Raw genomic sequence first — 19,555 nt, 5'->3', positions numbered from 1 at the left:
CATCTACCACCCTACTACCACTATCAGATTAGAGCCATAATGGAGACTAGACATCTACCACCCCACTACCATTATCAGATTAGAGCCTTAAGGGAGACTAGACATCTACCATCCCACTACCACTATCAGATTAGAGCCATAATGGAGACTAGACATCGACCACCCCACTACCATTATAAGATTAGAGCCATATGGGAGACTAGACATCGACCACCCCACTACCATTATAAGATTAGAGCCATAAGGGAGACTAGACATCTACCACCCCACTACCACTATCAGATTAGAGCCATACAGGAGACTAGACATCTACCACCCCATTACCACTATCAGATTAGAGCCATAAAGGAGTCTAGACATCTACCACCCCACTACCACTATCAGATTAGAGCCATAACAGAGACTAGACATCTACCACCCCACTACCACTATGAGATTAGAGCCATAAAGGAGACTAGACATCTACTACCACTATCAGATTAGAGCCATCAAGGAGAAACCTAACACCCCACTACTACTATCAGATTAGAGCCATAAAGGAGAAACCTACCACCCCACTACCACTATCAGATTAGAGCCATAAAGGAGACTAGACATCTATCACCCCACTACCACTATCAGATTAGAGCCATAAGGGAGACTAGACATCTACCACCCTACTACCGCTATGAGATTAGAGCCATAAAGGAGACTAGACATCTAACACCCCACCACCACTATCAGATTAGAGCCATAAGGGAGACTAGACATCTACCATCCCACTACCACTATCAGATTAGAGCCATAAGGGAGACTAGACATCTACCACCCCACTACCACTATCAGATTAGAGCCATACAGGAGGCTAGACATCTACCACCCCATTACCACTATCAGATTAGACCCATAAAGGAGACTAGACATCTACCACCCCTCTACCACTTTCAGATTAGAGCCATAATGGAGACTAGACATCTATCACCCCACTACCACTATCAGTTTAGAGCCATAAAGGAGACTAGACATCTACCACCCTACTACCACTATCAGATTAGAGCCTTAAAGGAGAAACCTACCACCCCACTACCACTATCAGATTAGAGCCATAAAGGAGAAACCTACCACCCCACTACCACTGTCAGATTAGAGCCATAAAGGAGACTAGACATCTACTACCCCACTACCACTATCAAATTAGAGCCATAAAGGAGACTAGACAGATACCACTATCAGATTAGAGCCATAAAGGAGACTAGACATCTACTAACCCACTACCACTATCAGATTAGAGCCATAAAGGAGACTAGACATCTACCACCCCACTACCACTTTTAAATTAGAGCCATAAAGGAGACTAGACATCTACCACCCTACTACCACTATCAGATTAGAGCCATAAAGGAGACTAGACGTCTACCACCCCACTACCACTATCAAATTAGAGCCATAAAGGATACTAGACATCTACCACTATCAGATTAGAGCCATAAAGGAGACTAGACATCTATCACCCAACTACCACTATCAGATTAGAGCCATAAAGGAGAGTAGACATCTACTAACCCACTACCACTATCAGATTAGAGCCATAAAGGACACTAGACATCTACCACCCCACTACCACTATCAGATTAGAGCCATAAAGGAGACTAGACATCTACCACCTCACTACCACTATCAGATTAGAGCCATAATGGAGACTAGACATCTACCACCCCACTACCATTATCAGATTAGAGACTTAAGGGAGACTAGACATCTACCATCCCACTACCACTGTCAGATTAGAGCCATAAGGGAGACTAGACATCTACCACCCCACTACCACGATCAGATTAGATCCATAATGGAGACTAGACATCTATCACCCCACTACCACTATCAGATTAGAGCCATAAAGGAGACTAGACATCTACCACCCCACTACCACTATCAGATTAGAGCCACAACAGAGACTAGACATCTACCACTATCAGATTAGAGCCATAATGGAGACTAGACATCTACTACCCCACTACCACTATCAGATTAGAGCCATAAAGGAGACTAGACATCTACCACCCCACTACCACTGTCAGAGTAGAGCCATAAAGGAGAAACCTACCACCCTACTACCACTATCAGATTAGAGCCATAAAGGAGAAATCTACCACCCCACTATCACTACCAGATTAGAGCCATAAAGGAGACTAGACATCTACCACCTCACTACCACTATCAGATTATGTGATGCACAATTCAATTTTGAGACCCTTTCAGACAGATGTTTTAAGAACAAATTCTTATCTACAATTACGTCCTAGGAACAGTGGGCTAACTGCCTTGTTCAGGGGAAGAACGACATGTCAGCTTGGGGATTCGATCTAGCAACATTTCGGGTTACTGGCCCAATGGTCTAACCACTAGGCTACCTGCCTAGGGGCTAGGCTACCTACCTAGTGGCTAAGCTACCTGCCTAGTGGCTAGGCAACCTGTCTACCTGCCTAGTGGCTAGGCTACCTGCCTAGTGGCTAGGCTATCTGCCTAGCGGCTAGGCTAGCTGCCTAGTGGCTAGGCTACCTGCCTATTGGTTAGAGCTAGAACATTCAAGCCCCTTTGGGTGCTGCCATAGATTTACAGTAGAAGTGCCCGTCCAAGAAGGCTGAAGGTCATTGGCCACAGATAAAATTACGTCAAATCACGTTTTTTCTACCGTAGCTTTGATTGGACTGATCATGTCAACATCATACTTTCAAAATCTTAGCAAGCAAGCTAGACAAGCAGTCGTCATCATGAATCACGTTGACAATCTACTGGCAAATCCTTTTCCATCCTTATCATATGAAGAGAAATTAGAGATAAAACATATCTGTGCTCATTTGCCATAAATAGTACACAACAAGGCGGAACTCACAAATTCAACTATGAGTGGTTTGGAAGGAATCAGTGGCTAACTGCAAGCATCTCAAGGCAATCAAATCAAATCAAGTTTATTTTATATAGCCCTTCGTACATCAGCTAATATCTCGAAGTGCTGTACAGAAACCCAGCCTAAAACCCCAAACAGCAAGCAATGCAGGTGTAGAAGCACGGTGGCTGGGAAAAACTCCCTAGAAAGGCCAAAACCTAGGAAGAAACCTAGAGAGGAACCAGGCTATGAGGGGTGGCCAGTCCTCTTCTGGCTGTGCCGGGTGGAGATTATAACAGAACATGGCCAAGATGTTCAAAATGTTCATAAATGACCAGCATGGTCAAAAAATAAATCAGGAATAAATGTCAGTTGGCTTTTCATAGCCGATCATTAAGAGTTGAAAACAGCAGGTCTGGGACAGGTAGCACGTCCGGTGGACAGGTCAGGGTTCCATAACCGCAGGCAGAACAGTTAGATCACTATTTGCTATTTGCAATCACTATTTGCTTCCTCTGCCTGCTATTCAGTGGAGAGGGTGTGTGGTCCAAGTCTGGGTTTAAGGACTTAACGGACTTGCCTAGCTAAATAAATACAAAGATTTTGTGGTGACGTATTGTTCCCATGAGTGACAGAACACTGAGCCAATCACGGAGCAACTAGAGAACATTACTAACCCCTACATTCTGTATTTTCCGCTGGCAGCCCCACTACCACAGAAAGCACTGAGCTAGGCTGAAACACCTGCATTTCGGGGGCTGCCTTACTCAAGAAAGCAAAAAGAGGCCATGTTTGTATGCGGCTTTATTAACTCAATATATATATATTTTTTTTTACATTGTTTGCAAACTTATATGTGACACCAAAAAAATTTAGTAGGTGTGGCTCAAAACCACTGGTCGGTAACGCTGAGAAAATTATGAGATCAAACTGTTGCGCTCCCTCACCTAAAAATCACCACTACACCACTGACTATATAGCCTATTTCAAATGTGATTGCTGAGCCAATCACGTTACAAAGTCAGAAATAAGTTGTACAGAATTTAAACTGGGACTGCTGTCGCAAATCCATTAAAAAAGTGCGCCTACCTTCTGACCATAATATACCAGGTATTTCCAAGTCAATATAACTAAACTAGTTGATCATGAAACATTAGATTTTTTCAACTGTGTGTATGTAAATGTCGCACATTAACCGAAAGCGCAACAATAGGACTCTAACGTATATCACTATAGCAACAGTAATAGTCAGACAACATTCCAAACTGAAGAGAATTCATTAAATAATTATTTTCGAATTCTAAACCCTTTGCAATCTGCAAAAAATATTGATTGCGTTTCTATGAGCAATCAAATGGCATAGTTTAACACCTCAACGAAGAGGATTTCACTTCAGGTACCGAGACCCACAAGTTCAATGATTTACCGCGACATCGACTTGAAGAGTGTACCGAGACCCAAAAATTCAATCGAAGAAAGTCAAGTTCAGTCTTGGTGCCAGGCTGCGTGAAACGGGAGAGATGTTCGTTGTTCCCGACTGCCACCACAATATGAGAATCAGAGAGCTAAAAAAACCCATGGAATTAGTGGTTGGGGTTCCCACAGACTTCCAGAGAGTATGCTACCTGGATAATGGTAAAATAAATACCTTTAATCTCACTTTCTGGTTTAACTGTTGACATATTTTAATGAGAAATGGGGAGTTGTTGTTGATTAATTGATTAGATATGTAAAGGAGACTAGACATCTACCACCCCACTACCCCTTTTAGATTAGAGCCATAAAGGAGACTAGACATCTACCACCCTACTACCACTATCAGATTAGAGCCATAGAGGAGACTAGACGTCTACCACCCCACTACCACTATCAAATTAGAGCCAAAAAGGATACTAGACATCTACCACTATCAGATTAGAGCCATAAAGGAGACTAGACATCTATCACCCCACTACCACTATCAGATTAGAGCCATAAAGGAGACTAGACATCTACCACCCTACTACCACTATCAGATTAGAGCCATAATGGAGACTAGACATCTACCACCCCACTACCACGATCAGATTAGATCCATAGTGGAGACTAGACATCTATCACCCCACTACCACTATCAGATTAGAGCCATAAAGGAGAAACCTACCACCCCACTACCACTATCAGATTAGAGCCATAAAGGAGAAACCTACCACCCCACTACCACTGTCAGATTAGAGCCATAAAGGAGACTAGACATCTACTACCCCACTACCACTATCAAATTAGAGCCATAAAGGAGACTAGACATCTACCACTATCAGATTAGAGCCATAAAGGAGACTAGACATCTATCACCCCACTACCACTATCAAATTAGAGCCATAAAGGAGACTAGACATCTACCACCCCACTACCACTTTTAGATTAAAGCCATAAAGGAGACTAGACATCTACCACCCTACTACCACTATCAGATTAGAGCCATAATGGAGACTAGACATCTACCACCCCACTACCACGATCAGATTAGATCCATAGTGGAGACTAGACATCTATCACCCCACTACCACTATCAGATTAGAGCCATAAAGGAGAAACCTACCACCCCACTACCACTATCAGATTAGAGCCATAAAGGAGAAACCTACCACCCCACTACCACTGTCAGATTAGAGCCATAAAGGAGACTAGACATCTACTACCCCACTACCACTATCAAATTAGAGCCATAAAGGAGACTAGACATCTACCACTATCAGATTAGAGCCATAAAGGAGACTAGACATCTATCACCCCACTACCACTATCAAATTAGAGCCATAAAGGAGACTAGACATCTACCACCCCACTACCACTTTTAGATTAAAGCCATAAAGGAGACTAGACATCTACCACCCTACTACCACTATCAGATTAGAGCCATAAAGGAGACTAGACATCTATCACCCCACTACCACTATCAGATTAGAGCCATAACGGAGACTAGACATCTACTAACCCACTACCACTATCAGATTAGAGCCATAAAGGAGACTAGACATCTACCACCCCACTACCACTATCAGATTAGAGCCATAAAGGAGACTAGACATCTACCACCCTACTACCACTATCAGATTAGAGCCATAATGGAGACTAGACATCTACCACCCCACTACCATTATCAGATTAGAGACTTAAGGGAGACTAGACATCTACCATCCCACTACCACTATCAGATTAGAGCCATAAGGGAGACTAGACATCTACCACCCCACTACCACGATCAGATTAGATCCATAGTGGAGACTAGACATCTATCACCTCACTACCACTATCAGATTAAAGCCATAAAGGAGACTAGACATCTACCACCCTACTACCACTATCAGATTAGAGCCATAAAGGAGAAACCTACCACCCCACTACCACTATCAGATTAGAGCCATAAAGGAGAAACCTACCACCCCACTACCACTGTCAGATTAGAGCCATAAAGGAGACTAGACATATACTACCCCACTACCATGATCAGATTAGAGCCATAGTGGAGACTAGACATCTATCACCTCACTACCACTATCAGATTAAAGCCATAAAGGAGACCAGACATCTACCACCCTACTACCACTATCAGATTAGAGCCATAAAGGAGAAACCTACCACCCCACTACCACTATCAGATTAGAGCCTTAAAGGAGACTAGACATCTATCACCCCACTACCACTATCAGATTAGAGCCATAAAGGAGACTAGACATATACTACCCCACTACCACTATCAGATTAGAGCCATAAAGGAGACTAGACATCTACCACCCCACTACCACTATCAGATTAGAGCCATAAAGGAGACTAGACATCTACCACCCTACTACCACTATCAGATTAGAGCCATAATGGAGACTAGACATCTACCACCCCACTACCATTATCAGATTAGAGCCATAAGGGAGACTAGACATCTACCATCCCACTACCACTATCAGATTAGAGCCATAAAGGGAGACTAGACATCTACCACTCTACCACTATGAGATTAGAGCCATAAAGGAGACTAGACATCTACCACCCCATTACCATTATCAGATTAGAGCCATAATGGAGACTAGACATCTACCACACCACTACCATTATCAGATTAGAGCCTTAAGGGAGACTAGACATCTACCATCCCACTACCACTATCAGATTAGAGCCATAAGGGAGACTAGACATCTACCACCCCACTACCACTATCAGATTAGAGCCATAATGGAGACTAGACATCTACCACCCCACAACCATTATCAGATTAGAGCCTTAAGGGAGACTAGACATCTACCATCCCACTACCACTATCAAATTAGAGCCATAAAGGAGACTAGACATCTACTAACCCACTACCACTATCAGATTAGAGCCATAAAGGAGACTAGACATCTACCACCCCACTACCACTTTTAGATTAAAGCCATAAAGGAGACTAGACATCTACCACCCTACTACCACTATCAGATTAGAGCCATAAAGGAGACTAGACATCTATCACCCCACTACCACTATCAGATTAGAGCCATAACGGAGACTAGACATCTACTAACCCACTACCACTATCAGATTAGAGCCATAAAGGAGACTAGACATCTACCACCCCACTACCACTATCAGATTAGAGCCATAAAGGAGACTAGACATCTACCACCCTACTACCACTATCAGATTAGAGCCATAATGGAGACTAGACATCTACCACCCCACTACCATTATCAGATTAGAGACTTAAGGGAGACTAGACATCTACCATCCCACTACCACTATCAGATTAGAGCCATAAGGGAGACTAGACATCTACCACCCCACTACCACGATCAGATTAGATCCATAGTGGAGACTAGACATCTATCACCCCACTACCACTATCAGATTAAAGCCATAAAGGAGACTAGACATCTACCACCCTACTACCACTATCAGATTAGAGCCATAAAGGAGAAACCTACCACCCCACTACCACTATCAGATTAGAGCCATAAAGGAGAAACCTACCACCCCACTACCACTGTCAGATTAGAGCCATAAAGGAGACTAGACATCTACTACCCCACTACCACTATCAAATTAGAGCCATAAAGGAGACTAGACATCTACCACTATCAGATTAGAGCCTTAAAGGAGACTAGACATCTATCACCCCACTACCACTATCAGATTAGAGCCATAAAGGAGACTAGACATATACTACCCCACTACCACTATCAGATTAGAGCCATAAAGGAGACTAGACATCTACCACCCCACTACCACTATCAGATTAGAGCCATAAAGGAGACTAGACATCTACCACCCTACTACCACTATCAGATTAGAGCCATAATGGAGACTAGACATCTACCACCCCACTACCATTATCAGATTAGAGCCATAAGGGAGACTAGACATCTACCATCCCACTACCACTATCAGATTAGAGCCATAAAGGGAGACTAGACATCTACCACTCTACCACTATGAGATTAGAGCCATAAAGGAGACTAGACATCTACCACCCCATTACCATTATCAGATTAGAGCCATAATGGAGACTAGACATCTACCACACCACTACCATTATCAGATTAGAGCCTTAAGGGAGACTAGACATCTACCATCCCACTACCACTATCAGATTAGAGCCATAAGGGAGACTAGACATCTACCACCCCACTACCACTATCAGATTAGAGCCATAATGGAGACTAGACATCTACCACCCCACTACCATTATCAGATTAGAGCCTTAAGGGAGACTAGACATCTACCATCCCACTACCACTATCAGATTAGAGCCATAAGGGAGACTAGACATCTACCACCCCACTACCACTATCAGATTAGAGCCATAATGGAGACTAGACATCTACCATCCCACTACCACTATCAGATTAGAGCCATAAAGGGAGACTATACATCTACCACCCTACCACTATGAGATTAGAGCCATAAAGGAGACTAGACATCTACCACCCCATTACCACTATCAGATTAGAGCCATAATGGAGACTAGACATCTACCACACCACTACCACTATCAGATTAGAGCCTTAAGGGAGACTAGACATCTACCATCCCACTACCACTATCAGATTAGAGCCATAAGGGAGACTAGACATCTACCACTATCAGATTAGAGCCATAAAGGAGACTAGACGTCTATCACCCCACTACCACTATCAGATTAGAGCCATAAAGGAGACTAGACATCTACTAACCCACTACCACTATCAGATTAGAGCCATAAAGGAGACTAGACATCTACCACCCCAGTAACACTATCAGATTAGAGCCATAATGGAGACTAGACATCTACCACCCCACTACCATTATCAGATTAGAGACTTAAGGGAGACTAGACATCTATCACCCCACTACCACTATCAGATTAGAGCCATAAAGGAGACTAGACATCTACCACCCTACTACCACTATCAGATTAGAGCCATAAAGGAGAAACCTACCACCCCACTACCACTATCAGATTAGAGCCATAAAGGAGACTAGACATCTACCACTATCAGATTAGAGCCATAAAGGAGAAACCTACCACCCCATTACCACTATCAGATTAGACCCATAAAGGAGCCTAGACATCTACCACCCCTCTACCACTTTCAGATTAGAGCCATAAAGGAGACTAGACATCTACCACCATACTACCACTATCAGATTAGAGCCATAAAGGAGAAACCTACCACCCCACTACCACTATCAGATTAGAGCCATAAAGGAGAAACCTACCACCCCACTACCACTATCAAATTAGAGCCATAAAGGAGACTAGACATCTATTACCCCACTACCACTATCAGATTAGAGCCATAAAGGAGACTAGACATCTACTAACCCACTACCACTATCAGATTAGAGCCATAAAGGAGACTAGACATCTACCACCCCACTACCACTTTTAGATTAGAGCCATAAAGGAGACTAGACATCTACCACCCTACTACCACTATCAGATTAGAGCCATAATGGAGACTAAACATCTACCACCCCACTACCATTATCAGATTAGAGCCTTAAGGGAGACCAGACATCTACCATCCCACTACCACTATCAGATTAGAGCCATAAGGGAGACTAGACATCTACCACCCCACTACCACTATCAGATTAGAGCCATACAGGAGACTAGACGTCTACCACCCCATTACCACTATCAGATTAGAGCCATAAAGGAGTCTAGACATCTACCACCCCACTACCACTATCAGATTAGAGCCATAACAGAGACTAGACATCTACCACCCCACTACCACTATGAGATTAGAGCCATAAAGGAGACTAGACATCTACTACCACTATCAGATTAGAGCCATAAAGGAGAAACCTAACACCCCACTACCACTATCAGATTAGAGCCATAAAGGAGACTAGACATCTACTACCCCACTACCACTATCAAATTAGAGCCATAAAGGAGACTAGACATCTACCACTATCAGATTAGAGCCATAAAGGAGACTAGACATCTATTACCCCACTACCACTATCAGATTAGAGCCATAAAGGAGAGTAGACATCTACTAACCCACTACCACTATCAGATTAGAGCCATAAAGGAGACTAAACATCTACCACCCTACTACCACTATCAGATTAGAGCCATAATGGAGACTAGATATCTACCACCCCACTACCATTATCAGATTAGAGCCTTAAGGGAGACTAGACATCTACCATCCCACTACCACTATCAGATTAGAGCCATAATGGAGACTAGACATCGACCACCCCACTACCATTATAAGATTAGAGCCATATGGGAGACTAGACATCGACCACCCCACTACCATTATAAGATTAGAGCCATAAGGGAGACTAGACATCTACCACCCCACTACCACTATCAGATTAGAGCCATACAGGAGACTAGACATCTACCACCCCATTACCACTATCAGATTAGAGCCATAAAGGAGTCTAGACATCTACCACCCCACTACCACTATCAGATTAGAGCCATAACAGAGACTAGACATCTACCACCCCACTACCACTATGAGATTAGAGCCATAAAGGAGACTAGACATCTACTACCACTATCAGATTAGAGCCATCAAGGAGAAACCTAACACCCCACTACTACTATCAGATTAGAGCCATAAAGGAGAAACCTACCACCCCACTACCACTATCAGATTAGAGCCATAAAGGAGACTAGACATCTATCACCCCACTACCACTATCAGATTAGAGCCATAAGGGAGACTAGACATCTACCACCCTACTACCGCTATGAGATTAGAGCCATAAAGGAGACTAGACATCTAACACCCCACCACCACTATCAGATTAGAGCCATAAGGGAGACTAGACATCTACCATCCCACTACCACTATCAGATTAGAGCCATAAGGGAGACTAGACATCTACCACCCCACTACCACTATCAGATTAGAGCCATACAGGAGGCTAGACATCTACCACCCCATTACCACTATCAGATTAGACCCATAAAGGAGACTAGACATCTACCACCCCTCTACCACTTTCAGATTAGAGCCATAATGGAGACTAGACATCTATCACCCCACTACCACTATCAGTTTAGAGCCATAAAGGAGACTAGACATCTACCACCCTACTACCACTATCAGATTAGAGCCTTAAAGGAGAAACCTACCACCCCACTACCACTATCAGATTAGAGCCATAAAGGAGAAACCTACCACCCCACTACCACTGTCAGATTAGAGCCATAAAGGAGACTAGACATCTACTACCCCACTACCACTATCAAATTAGAGCCATAAAGGAGACTAGACAGATACCACTATCAGATTAGAGCCATAAAGGAGACTAGACATCTATCACCCCACTACCACTATCAATTTAGAGCCATAAAGGAGACTAGACATCTACTAACCCACTACCACTATCAGATTAGAGCCATAAAGGAGACTAGACATCTACCACCCCACTACCACTTTTAAATTAGAGCCATAAAGGAGACTAGACATCTACCACCCTACTACCACTATCAGATTAGAGCCATAAAGGAGACTAGACGTCTACCACCCCACTACCACTATCAAATTAGAGCCATAAAGGATACTAGACATCTACCACTATCAGATTAGAGCCATAAAGGAGACTAGACATCTATCACCCAACTACCACTATCAGATTAGAGCCATAAAGGAGAGTAGACATCTACTAACCCACTACCACTATCAGATTAGAGCCATAAAGGACACTAGACATCTACCACCCCACTACCACTATCAGATTAGAGCCATAAAGGAGACTAGACATCTACCACTCTACTACCACTATCAGATTAGAGCCATAATGGAGACTAGACATCTACCACCCCACTACCATTATCAGATTAGAGACTTAAGGGAGACTAGACATCTACCATCCCACTACCACTGTCAGATTAGAGCCATAAGGGAGACTAGACATCTACCACCCCACTACCACGATCAGATTAGATCCATAATGGAGACTAGACATCTATCACCCCACTACCACTATCAGATTAGAGCCATAAAGGAGACTAGACATCTACCACCCCACTACCACTATCAGATTAGAGCCACAACAGAGACTAGACATCTACCACTATCAGATTAGAGCCATAATGGAGACTAGACATCTACTACCCCACTACCACTATCAGATTAGAGCCATAAAGGAGACTAGACATCTACCACCCCACTACCACTGTCAGAGTAGAGCCATAAAGGAGAAACCTACCACCCTACTACCACTATCAGATTAGAGCCATAAAGGAGAAATCTACCACCCCACTATCACTACCAGATTAGAGCCATAAAGGAGACTAGACATCTACCACCTCACTACCACTATCAGATTATGTGATGCACAATTCAATTTTGAGACCCTTTCAGACAGATGTTTTAAGAACAAATTCTTATCTACAATTACGTCCTAGGAACAGTGGGCTAACTGCCTTGTTCAGGGGAAGAACGACATGTCAGCTTGGGGATTCGATCTAGCAACATTTCGGGTTACTGGCCCAATGGTCTAACCACTAGGCTACCTGCCTAGGGGCTAGGCTACCTACCTAGTGGCTAAGCTACCTGCCTAGTGGCTAGGCAACCTGTCTACCTGCCTAGTGGCTAGGCTACCTGCCTAGTGGCTAGGCTATCTGCCTAGCGGCTAGGCTAGCTGCCTAGTGGCTAGGCTACCTGCCTATTGGTTAGAGCTAGAACATTCAAGCCCCTTTGGGTGCTGCCATAGATTTACAGTAGAAGTGCCCGTCCAAGAAGGCTGAAGGTCATTGGCCACAGATAAAATTACGTCAAATCACGTTTTTTCTACCGTAGCTTTGATTGGACTGATCATGTCAACATCATACTTTCAAAATCTTAGCAAGCAAGCTAGACAAGCAGTCGTCATCATGAATCACGTTGACAATCTACTGGCAAATCCTTTTCCATCCTTATCATATGAAGAGAAATTAGAGATAAAACATATCTGTGCTCATTTGCCATAAATAGTACACAACAAGGCGGAACTCACAAATTCAACTATGAGTGGTTTGGAAGGAATCAGTGGCTAACTGCAAGCATCTCAAGGCAATCAAATCAAATCAAGTTTATTTTATATAGCCCTTCGTACATCAGCTAATATCTCGAAGTGCTGTACAGAAACCCAGCCTAAAACCCCAAACAGCAAGCAATGCAGGTGTAGAAGCACGGTGGCTGGGAAAAACTCCCTAGAAAGGCCAAAACCTAGGAAGAAACCTAGAGAGGAACCAGGCTATGAGGGGTGGCCAGTCCTCTTCTGGCTGTGCCGGGTGGAGATTATAACAGAACATGGCCAAGATGTTCAAAATGTTCATAAATGACCAGCATGGTCAAAAAATAAATCAGGAATAAATGTCAGTTGGCTTTTCATAGCCGATCATTAAGAGTTGAAAACAGCAGGTCTGGGACAGGTAGCACGTCCGGTGGACAGGTCAGGGTTCCATAACCGCAGGCAGAACAGTTAGATCACTATTTGCTATTTGCAATCACTATTTGCTTCCTCTGCCTGCTATTCAGTGGAGAGGGTGTGTGGTCCAAGTCTGGGTTTAAGGACTTAACGGACTTGCCTAGCTAAATAAATACAAAGATTTTGTGGTGACGTATTGTTCCCATGAGTGACAGAACACTGAGCCAATCACGGAGCAACTAGAGAACATTACTAACCCCTACATTCTGTATTTTCCGCTGGCAGCCCCACTACCACAGAAAGCACTGAGCTAGGCTGAAACACCTGCATTTCGGGGGCTGCCTTACTCAAGAAAGCAAAAAGAGGCCATGTTTGTATGCGGCTTTATTAACTCAATATATATATATATTTTTTTACATTGTTTGCAAACTTATATGTGACACCAAAAAAATTTAGTAGGTGTGGCTCAAAACCACTGGTCGGTAACGCTGAGAAAATTATGAGATCAAACTGTTGCGCTCCCTCACCTAAAAATCACCACTACACCACTGACTATATAGCCTATTTCAAATGTGATTGCTGAGCCAATCACGTTACAAAGTCAGAAATAAGTTGTACAGAATTTAAACTGGGACTGCTGTCGCAAATCCATTAAAAAAGTGCGCCTACCTTCTGACCATAATATACCAGGTATTTCCAAGTCAATATAACTAAACTAGTTGATCATGAAACATTAGATTTTTTCAACTGTGTGTATGTAAATGTCGCACATTAACCGAAAGCGCAACAATAGGACTCTAACGTATATCACTATAGCAACAGTAATAGTCAGACAACATTCCAAACTGAAGAGAATTCATTAAATAATTATTTTCGAATTCTAAACCCTTTGCAATCTGCAAAAAATATTGATTGCGTTTCTATGAGCAATCAAATGGCATAGTTTAACACCTCAACGAAGAGGATTTCACTTCAGGTACCGAGACCCACAAGTTCAATGATTTACCGCGACATCGACTTGAAGAGTGTACCGAGACCCAAAAATTCAATCGAAGAAAGTCAAGTTCAGTCTTGGTGCCAGGCTGCGTGAAACGGGAGAGATGTTCGTTGTTCCCGACTGCCACCACAATATGAGAATCAGAGAGCTAAAAAAAACCATGGAATTAGTGGTTGGGGTTCCCACAGACTTCCAGAGAGTATGCTACCTGGATAATGGTAAAATAAATACCTTTAATCTCACTTTCTGGTTTAACTGTTGACATATTTTAATGAGAAATGGGGAGTTGTTGTTGATTAATTGATTAGATATGTAAAGGAGACTAGACATCTACCACCCCACTACCCCTTTTAGATTAGAGCCATAAAGGAGACTAGACATCTACCACCCTACTACCACTATCAGATTAGAGCCATAGAGGAGACTAGACGTCTACCACCCCACTACCACTATCAAATTAGAGCCAAAAAGGATACTAGACATCTACCACTATCAGATTAGAGCCATAAAGGAGACTAGACATCTATCACCCCACTACCACTATCAGATTAGAGCCATAAAGGAGACTAGACATCTACCACCCTACTACCACTATCAGATTAGAGCCATAATGGAGACTAGACATCTACCACCCCACTACCACGATCAGATTAGATCCATAGTGGAGACTAGACATCTATCACCCCACTACCACTATCAGATTAGAGCCATAAAGGAGAAACCTACCACCCCACTACCACTATCAGATTAGAGCCATAAAGGAGAAACCTACCACCCCACTACCACTGTCAGATTAGAGCCATAAAGGAGACTAGACATCTACTACCCCACTACCACTATCAAATTAGAGCCATAAAGGAGACTAGACATATACCACTATCAGATTAGAGCCATAAAGGAGACTAGACATCTATCACCCCACTACCACTATCAAATTAGAGCCATAAAGGAGACTAGACATCTACCACCCCACTACCACTTTTAGATTAAAGCCATAAAGGAGACTATACATCTACCACCCTACTACCACTATCAGATTAGAGCCATAAAGGAGACTAGACATCTATCACCCCACTACCACTATCAGATTAGAGCCATAACGGAGACTAGACATCTACTAACCCACTACCACTATCAGATTAGAGCCATAAAGGAGACTAGACATCTACCACCCCACTACCACTATCAGATTAGAGCCATAAAGGAGACTAGACATCTACCACCCTACTACCACTATCAGATTAGAGCCATAATGGAGACTAGACATCTACCACCCCACTACCATTATCAGATTAGAGACTTAAGGGAGACTAGACATCTACCATCCCACTACCACTATCAGATTAGAGCCATAAGGGAGACTAGACATCTACCACCCCACTACCACGATCAGATTAGATCCATAGTGGAGACTAGACATCTATCACCTCACTACCACTATCAGATTAAAGCCATAAAGGAGACTAGACATCTACCACCCTACTACCACTATCAGATTAGAGCCATAAAGGAGAAACCTACCACCCCACTACCACTATCAGATTAGAGCCATAAAGGAGAAACCTACCACCCCACTACCACTGTCAGATTAGAGCCATAAAGGAGACTAGACATCTACCACTATCAGATTAGAGCCTTAAAGGAGACTAGACATCTATCACCCCACTACCACTATCAGATTAGAGCCATAAAGGAGACTAGACATATACTACCCCACTACCACTATCAGATTAGAGCCATAAAGGAGACTAGACATCTACCACCCCACTACCACTATCAGATTAGAGCCATAAAGGAGACTAGACATCTACCACCCTACTACCACTATCAGATTAGAGCCATAATGGAGACTAGACATCTACCACCCCACTACCATTATCAGATTAGAGCCATAAGGGAGACTAGACATCTACCATCCCACTACCACTATCAGATTAGAGCCATAAAGGGAGACTAGACATCTACCACTCTACCACTATGAGATTAGAGCCATAAAGGAGACTAGACATCTACCACCCCATTACCATTATCAGATTAGAGCCATAATGGAGACTAGACATCTACCACACCACTACCATTATCAGATTAGAGCCTTAAGGGAGACTAGACATCTACCATCCCACTACCACTATCAGATTAGAGCCATAAGGGAGACTAGACATCTACCACCCCACTACCACTATCAGATTAGAGCCATAATGGAGACTAGACATCTACCACCCCACAACCATTATCAGATTAGAGCCTTAAGGGAGACTAGACATCTACCATCCCACTACCACTATCAAATTAGAGCCATAAAGGAGACTAGACATCTACTAACCCACTACCACTATCAGATTAGAGCCATAAAGGAGACTAGACATCTACCAGCCCACTACCACTTTTAGATTAAAGCCATAAAGGAGACTAGACATCTACCACCCTACTACCACTATCAGATTAGAGCCATAAAGGAGACTAGACATCTATCACCCCACTACCACTATCAGATTAGAGCCATAACGGAGACTAGACATCTACTAACCCACTACCACTATCAGATTAGAGCCATAAAGGAGACTAGACATCTACCACCCCACTACCACTATCAGATTAGAGCCATAAAGGAGACTAGACATCTACCACCCTACTACCACTATCAGATTAGAGCCATAATGGAGACTAGACATCTACCACCCCACTACCATTATCAGATTAGAGACTTAAGGGAGACTAGACATCTACCATCCCACTACCACTATCAGATTAGAGCCATAGGGGAGACTAGACATCTACCACCCCACTACCACGATCAGATTAGATCCATAGTGGAGACTAGACATATACCACCCCACTACCACTATCAGATTAAAGCCATAATGGAGACTAGACATCTACCACCCTACTACCACTATCAGATTAGAGCCATAAAGGAGAAACCTACCACCCCACTACCACTATCAGATTAGAGCCATAAAGGAGAAACCTACCACCCCACTACCACTGTCAGATTAGAGCCATAAAGGAGACTAGACATCTACTACCCCACTACCACTATCAAATTAGAGCCATAAAGGAGACTAGACATCTACCACTATCAGATTAGAGCCTTAAAGGAGACTAGACATCTATCACCCCACTACCACTATCAGATTAGAGCCATAAAGGAGACTAGACATATACTACCCCACTACCACTATCAGATTAGAGCCATAAAGGAGACTAGACATCTACCACCCCACTACCACTATCAGATTAGAGCCATAAAGGAGACTAGACATCTACCACCCTACTACCACTATCAGATTAGAGCCATAAAGGAGACTAGACATCTACCACCCCACTACCATTATCAGATTAGAGCCATAAAGGGAGACTAGACATCTACCATCCCACTACCACTATCAGATTAGAGCCATAAAGGGAGACTAGACATCTACCACTCTACCACTATGAGATTAGAGCCATAAAGGAGACTAGACATCTACCACCCCATTACCATTATCAGATTAGAGCCATAATGGAGACTAGACATCTACCACCCCACTACCACTATCAGATTAGAGCCATAATGGAGACTAGACATCTACCACCCCACTACCATTATCAGATTAGAGCCTTAAGGGAGACTAGACATCTACCATCCCACTACCACTATCAGATTAGAGCCATAAGGGAGACTAGACATCTACCACCCCACTACCACTATCAGATTAGAGCCATAATGGAGACAAGACATCTACCATCCCACTACCACTATCAGATTAGAGCCATAAAGGGAGACTATACATCTACCACCCTACCACTATGAGATTAGAGCCATAAAGGAGACTAGACATCTACCACCCCATTACCACTATCAGATTAGAGCCATAATGGAGACTAGACATCTACCACACCACTACCACTATCAGATTAGAGCCTTAAGGGAGACTAGACATCTACCATCCCACTACCACTATCAGATTAGAGCCATAAGGGAGACTAGACATCTACCACTATCAGATTAGAGCCATAAAGGAGACTAGACGTCTATCACCCCACTACCACTATCAGATTAGAGCCATAAAGGAGACTAGACATCTACTAACCCACTACCACTATCAGATTAGAGCCATAAAGGAGACTAGACATCTACCACCCCAGTAACACTATCAGATTAGAGCCATAATGGAGACTAGACATCTACCACCCCACTACCATTATCAGATTAGAGACTTAAGGGAGACTAGACATCTATCACCCCACTACCACTATCAGATTAGAGCCATAAAGGAGACTAGACATCTACCACCCTACTACCACTATCAGATTAGAGCCATAAAGGAGAAACCTACCACCCCACTACCACTATCAGATTAGAGCCATAAAGGAGACTAGACATCTACCACTATCAGATTAGAGCCATAAAGGAGAAACCTACCACCCCATTACCACTATCAGATTAGACCCATAAAGGAGCCTAGACATCTACCACCCCTCTACCACTTTCAGATTAGAGCCATAAAGGAGACTAGACATCTACCACCATACTACCACTATCAGATTAGAGCCATAAAGGAGAAACCTACCACCCCACTACCACTATCAGATTAGAGCCATAAAGGAGAAACCTACCACCCCACTACCACTATCAAATTAGAGCCATAAAGGAGACTAGACATCTATTACCCCACTACCACTATCAGATTAGAGCCATAAAGGAGACTAGACATCTACTAACCCACTACCACTATCAGATTAGAGCCATAAAGGAGACTAGACATCTACCACCCCACTACCACTTTTAGATTAGAGCCATAAAGGAGACTAGACATCTACCA

Source organism: Salvelinus alpinus, chromosome 12, assembly GCF_045679555.1.
Source record: "Salvelinus alpinus chromosome 12, SLU_Salpinus.1, whole genome shotgun sequence".
In the NCBI taxonomy this organism is placed as follows: domain Eukaryota; kingdom Metazoa; phylum Chordata; class Actinopteri; order Salmoniformes; family Salmonidae; genus Salvelinus; species Salvelinus alpinus.
The sequence above is the reverse complement of the archived record's forward strand: the minus strand, read 5'-3'. Positions refer to the sequence as shown.